Source organism: Triticum dicoccoides, chromosome 3A (assembly GCF_002162155.2).
Source record: "Triticum dicoccoides isolate Atlit2015 ecotype Zavitan chromosome 3A, WEW_v2.0, whole genome shotgun sequence".
Taxonomy (NCBI): Eukaryota; Viridiplantae; Streptophyta; class Magnoliopsida; order Poales; family Poaceae; genus Triticum; species Triticum dicoccoides.
The window spans coordinates 223,042,774-223,050,082 of record NC_041384.1 but is presented as its reverse complement, the minus strand read 5'-3'; positions in this window follow the sequence as shown (position 1 = coordinate 223,050,082).

Here is a 7,309-nt window from a genome sequence, read left to right as displayed (position 1 = left end):
GCCGACTGGGGGCCGGCCGCTGGCGCTCCTCTATGAGCGGCCGTGTGTACGCCCCAGGCATGGCCTCTGGCCTCTGCCGATGGGGCCCATCCCCAGTTATTAGTGTCTAACCCCCCCCTTAATTAAGCAGAATTAATTTGTTAACTAAATCAGTTAGCCATGTGTCACTGACAGCCTTGCCCTACCTCACTAATTAATCTAATTAGATTAACTAAAAGATTGTTAATAATCACTGCCACTGACCAGTGGGCCACTGACCAGTTTGACCAGTCAACGTCAATAGTTGACTGCTGACTGTACTTGCTGACTGGGCAATTGACTTGGTCAACTGACCCCACCTGGCAGCCTCTACGCACTCTGCTGGGTACACTTATGTGTACCCATAGCAATTTAGCCTTTTATTTTCAAATAGATATAATTTTAGAAATTGTTTAAATCTCTAAAAATTAATATAAAATAATCCATAACTTGGATGAAAAAACTTTGTACATGAGAGTTGCTCAGAACGACGAGACGAATCCGGATACGCAACCCGTTTGTCCGCCACACATCCCTAGCATAGCGAACATGCAACTTTCCCCCTCTGGTTCATCTGTCCGAAAGCGCGAAACACCGGGGATATTTTCCTGGGTGTTTCCCCCCTTCACCGATATCACCTCATACTGCGTTAGGTCACCCCTAGCACCACGCATTACCATGTTATGCTTTATGTTGCTTTGTTTGCTCTGTTATTTATTGTGTTTCCTCTCCGTTACTTGTTCCCGGTAGACCCCGAGACCGCAGCCGGCGACCCCCAGTTCGGCTACGGTGTTGACGACCCCTCCTTGCCAGAGCAACCAGGCAAGCCCCCCCTTGATCACCAGATATCGCCTACTCTTCTCTATACTGCTTGCATTAGAGTAGTTTAGCATGTTACTGCTTTCTGTTAATCCTATTCTGATGCATAGCCTGTCCTTGCTACTACTGTTGTTACCTTTACCTGCAATCCTAAATTCTTAGTATAAGATGCTAGTGTTCCATCAGTGGCCCTACACTCTTGTCCGTCTACCATGCTATACTACTGGGCCGTGATCACTTCAGGAGGTGATCACGGGCATATGATATATACTTTATACTGTTACATTACTTGATACTGTTCGGATATGGGGGCTGAAGGGGCAGGTGGCTCCATCCTGGTAGTGGTGGGCCCGAGTTCCCGACGGCCCCGACTGTTACTTTGAGGCGGAGCGATAGGGCAGGTTGAGACCACCTAGGAGAGAGGTGGGCCTGGCCCTGGTCGGCGTTCGCGGATACTTAAACATGCTTAACGAGATCTTGGTATTTGATCCGAGTCTGGCCACTGGCTTATACGCACTAACCATCTACGCGGGGACAGTTATGGGCACTCGACGTTGTGGTATCAGCCGAATCCTTCATGACGTCAGCGACTGAGCGGCGCGCGCTGGGTTGGACCGCGTAACGCAACTTCCTTTGTAATGGAGGTTGCTAGGTCTGCTCTCCGGCCGCCCACGCAACGTGCAAGTGTGCAATGGGCGATGGGCCCAGACCCCTGCGCCATAGGATTTAGACCGGCGTGCTGACCTCTCTGTTGTGCCTAGGTAGGGCCGCGACGTGTTGATCTTCCGAGGCCGGGCATGACCCAGAAAAGTGTGTCCGGACAAAGGGGATCGAGCATGTTGGGAAATGTGGTGCACCCCTATAGGGAAGTTGATCTATTCGAATAGCCGTGTCCCTCGATAAAAGGACGGCCCGGAGTTGTACCTTGACCTTATGACAACTAGAACCGGATACTTAAAAAAAACACCCTTCCAAGTGCCAGATACAACCGGTGGTCGCTCTCTCACAGGGCGATGAGGGGAGGATCATCGATTAGGATTATGCTATGCGATGTTACTTGGTGAACTTACCATCTACTCTCTTCTCCTGCTACAAGATGGAGGTTACCAGAAGCGTAGTCTTTGAAAGGACTAGCTATCCCCCTCTTATTCCGGCTTTCTGCAGTCCAGTCCACATATGATAACCTTATTCCATTTGATACCAATGCATACATATGTAGTGTAGCTCCTTGCTTGCGAGTACTTTGGATGAGTACTCACAGTTGCTTTGCTCCCTCTTTTCCCCCTTTCTATACTTGATTGCTGTGACCAGACGTTGGAGCCCAGGAGCCAGACGCCACTGTCGATGACGACTACTACTACACTGGAGGTGCCTACTACTATGTGCAGCCCGCTGACGACGACCAGGAGTAGTTTAGGAGGATCCCAGGCAGGAGGCCTGCGCCTCTTTCGATCTGTATCCCAGTTTGTGCTAGCCTTCTTACGGCAAACTTGGTTACCTTATGTCTGTACTCAGATATTGTTGCTTCCGCTGACTCGTCTATGATCGAGCTCTTGTATTCAAGCCTTTGAGGCCCCTGGCTTGTAATATGATGCTTGTATGACTTGTTTTATTTGTAGAGTTGTGTTGTGATATCCTCCCGTGAGTCCCTGATCTTGATCATACACGTTTGCGTGTATGATTAGTGTACGATCAAATCGGGGGCGTCACAAGTTGGTATCAGAGCCAACTGCCTGTAGGAATCCCCCTTCCACACTCCTTGGCCGAAGTCGAGTCTAGACATTGCAAAACTTTTACTAACATGGCTGTGTGTCTTACGGGCCCACGTCGCCATTTGGGTGGTATTAGGATCTTTTACTCCTCGCATATACTCTGGGACTCTGATCTCTCTTCTATTCGGGTTAAATGATTTTTACTAACTCTAACTCTAGGTTCTCGTAACTAGTTTCTACCGGAGAGCCCCTTACCATAGATGATCGCCTACTGCACCAGAAGATTTTAAAGATACTCTCTGGTGTTCTATCGAGACTTTTTGACCACTGCTTTTGCTATTCTCGACCACTGATAAATCCTTAAGGATAACTACTTACACTTGTCGCTTATACCTTTGTACCAGTTACCCTTGTTATTACTTGATACTTTGAAAAGTTCTCCGATATTCCGAGAATGCTTTGTGTCTACTGCTTGCAGCTCTTTTCTGCACTAATACCCCTACGGATAATTCCTCGCACTTACTAAGTGTCCGCTCATTCCCAGTTGTTCATGTGTTTCACAAAAGTCTTTGAAATCCCATTCAATCTTCCGAAAATCCTGAGCAGCCTATTGCTTTTGAAATTCTTGTTGGCTTGCACTATGGTTAAACCCACAAGTCTCGTAATTTTATTTGCATCCTTTGTCATTATCATTTTGAGTTTGTTGATTCAATATGTTGCTAATGCTCACAATCCTCAATCAGATCCTAGAAGCCATCCTTCTGGCTCAGACATCATTTTAAACATGAGCCGGATCTCGACCAATCAAATTGCCATCGATTGTACCTCTAAGGCTATTCAACTTATCCATCCCTAATCAGAGCATTGCTTCTGATCCCTTGTCTTGGAATTCATAATTCCTTTGCATTTGAGCTTTGAGTTAGTCAGTTGTTTCTACAATCGGATGCACTTGCAGTCCTTCTTCCTTTTATAGAGTACCGATACTCACATCAGCTCCGCTGTAGACCACCAGACCTCTTTTTGGATTATTATCCGATAGTGCCCTTCATATTCAAATAACCTTGTGAGCCTTTCCACAGATATATAAGGCCTTTGGTAAATTGTATCCTCTGTTTTCTCAACCATGCTCTGTTTTCGAGCTGGCGGTATTTACTATTGAAGCTTGTGGTATATGTTTCCATGATCTCCTGACGGGTTGAACCTATGCCTTCCTTAATCTATATGAACCCGAAGGTTTTCACGGGTCATACTCTTCTGGTACTTCACCAGGTAAGTTTTCACACCCAATTCATTTTTTTATAGAGCAGTGAATGAATGATTGTGAATTGGAGAAGTGGGAGTCGACCTTGAACTTTGTGTTCATGCCCATGGACACGATGTAGAACTTATCATGGAAGCTTATCTTAAATTAATTATTCCCTTGGTATAAGTTAATATTATATCTTGGATTTGGTCTTTTACAATCGTGGTTTCGACCATATTGTCTTTCTTTGATCCCATTTCTCGGACGAGTAAAATACTTGCCTTATCAGATCACTACACCTGTCCAACCTCTATTTTGATCTACCTTCGAGTATTAACCCCTGGTATCTCGAGGATATCACCCCATTGCACTACATGTTATGAATTTCTGATGAAGTAGTAGCTTTCCCTGTCATGGTGGCTCCACGGGTTCTGGGTTGTCGTCAACCGAGAACATCGATAAGTGAATTGATTCTGCGCTCCGATACGATAACTCTAAGTAATTTTCGTTGCTTATGAGTTTAATAATCCTTCAAGTCATTCCTAGCCCGATCGGCTATATCATTATCGTACTAAATTTTAATTGTGCTACCTGGTCCTTCTTCCCAGAGCAAAATTTTTGACGATGAGCTAAGCTTACGTCGGTATTCCTCGTCATATCATTTTGCTTTGAACAACAAGCTTGGTTTGGAGTTTGTTCGTACCCGTGGTTTCGATAACCTTTCGCTTCATCATTCCTTTGACTTGAGGTCGTCATCGTGATTAAATCTTCATGAAATCTCTCGACAATAGTGACGTGATCATCATCAACAACCTCATCTCTTTCGGGATATCAATCGAGTTCCCGATGAGAAGTACCATCCTTGCCCCTCGATAATTTGAGTTACCATCGACAACATCCTTACCTTCCTTCCATCACAAACTTGTTCATGCTATGGATGCAACTTGCTATCCAGTTTATATTATGTTCTACCTTGAAGTATTACTGTCTTTTATGCCAAGGATGTTGTGAGGACTGCTCCATCTCTTAAGGAATTCTTGGTATTGTGATACTTCTCACCCTCACCATTCTTTCTTAGTCCCCATATTGACTAACCAGGAATATCAACAAGTGAACGGTGCTGTTTGGATTCTGCCCTTCTAGCAACCCTATTGCTTTGAAGCTAATGGTCGACCGTTCATTCTTAGACTATTGGTTATTGAATCACCATTCTAACATTGATCATGCTACCTGAGCCCATATTTCGGGTGCACTTTCAACCAATATTTAATTGTGTATGTTTTCCTCGAGCATACATCATTATATCATTTAATCTGACAAATGTTATATCCTTGTTCACATAAATGTGGAAATCCATCTTTTGTTAATCTCGATGAATTGTCGTTGAGTCCATCAGCCACCTCCTCATCATCTCCTTGGTTTAATGATGAACTCTTGTTCCGGAACTCGCTTCCATAGTTCATTTCCCGAGAATCTTGCAACGCCATCTCGTCAAGTTGTGTTGCACCCCTTCCTTCTCAGGCATCTTGAGTCCGAGGTATCCTGGCACCAATCAGATCTGAATCTCGGTCAGAAATGATGGTTGGAACATAATTCCAGGAGTTATGACACTGGTCTTTTATGACCCGGTAAGGTGGTGTCATGCCTAACACACCTGGCCGGAGGCCCTGTTGTTATAGTTTCCTTTTTAGCAAGGTTAACCATTCTTCCATGAGGAAATTGTAAGACTTATTCTATAAGTTGTTCCTGATGAATCCTTTGTGTATCCAAGTCTGACCTTTGCTTAAATACCATGTCAACGCTATCTCGAAGTATGTATGTGGTACTTCGATTTTCAATAAGAACATTTTAAGCACAATGCTAAAATTTCTTTATTAATTACCCCAAACACCGTTGTTTGGGTAATGTCATGAAATTCCTCTCCCCTTACCTAAAGGGTTTTCTACGTTGAATCTTGCCATGGACATCATGCTCTGCTTGTCCTTGGGAAGGTTATACCCTTGAAATATGTGTGTATACACATTTTCCTTTCCATTGTTCTGTTTAAACCTGATAATCACTTTTCCTTTCCATTGGTTTGTTTAAACCTCCTTCTGATCTATATTATATAAGCAGTAATATTTCCCTGCTTATGTAAACACCTCGTTGTACCACTCTGTCAGTAAGACCCTGTTACTTTTGTTGATGACATTCTGGTAACCACCGATGGACGAGAACTTTGCCTTTTGGTCCGCCTCGTTCAATGAGCAGGAAAATGGTTCTCTTTGTCCCTCGCTCTTGGTACCGACGTTGTTGCTGACATATAACTAACATGCTACCCTCTGATATGCCTTGTTGTCATGATCGTGCAAGATGTCGCCGCCCTTCCTACTTTAACCCAATGGTGGGCCCATAACCCACAAGTTCCACAGGATCGAAACCTGACTCCCCTGTACACCCATGTTGCCAAAGTTATTCCTCGCGCTTGACTTCGTATGTAATTCACGGGGTCACTTTCCCAGTAATCTATTCTGGTATCAAACACAACACTTATTCTCGTTGCTCTGGACCCCTTTAACACTTTGTGACAGGCATCGAATGATTGCCTACCCGCTTGAAACTTCTCATGGTACCTACTTACTTTACTCTCGATATTTTCTTAAGTTTCAGTTCAAGAGTTACTTCCGCAACCTTCCCCGATGTTAGCTACCAGATAGTCAACCTTGCAGCGGTCCGTTCTCCCAGAATACTTCCCCTTTAATCTTTTGTGAATACGATGGAGTTTCCGAAGAAAGAATGCCGACTTCATCATGATGACCCAAAGCAGAGAAATGAAGACATCAATGTAATGGATCAACCTCTTCAAGAAGAGCAACCAATACCGAGAACACTCGCTAGAATTTCGTAACCAGAACATTCCCCTTACTCCCCCTCCTAAATGTCGGGACGAGATTTCTTGTAGTGGAGGAGAATTATGACGCCTGGATAATTCTACTACAGTAACCCTCTACTAATGTTGCCATGTCACCGATGTCACTGATGTTAACCCCACGTTAATCCGAAACCGATTCGAAATTCAAATTCAAAAAATGAAGTCAAACAAATAAAGTTTTCAAAAGTTAAAACTAAAATGTTCACATAATTCTATAAATTCCCCTGATCATCTTCATGTTGAAACCAACCTCATTTGACTCACAAATAAATTCCTAGGAAAATAATAACTGGCCCAACAGCAAATAGAATAGCCTTTTCAAAATAAACAAATATTTAAACAAATTCTTTTGACCTCAAACTTTGTCGGCCTCTCCAAAATTATGACTAATAATTATGTGCCAAATTTCTTTGTCAGAAAAATTCAATTGATATTTTTTAAATATAAAACCGTGAGGAAATTATAAAAAAGAAAAATAAAATTGGTAAAAGGGCCTAACTAACTAATGTGCATCTGGGCCCTAGAGGCCACAGAACACCAGCAGCCCACCTCACCTCCTCTCCCTCCTCACGCTACAGGATACAGGGGAGGACGTGGTGGCCATCC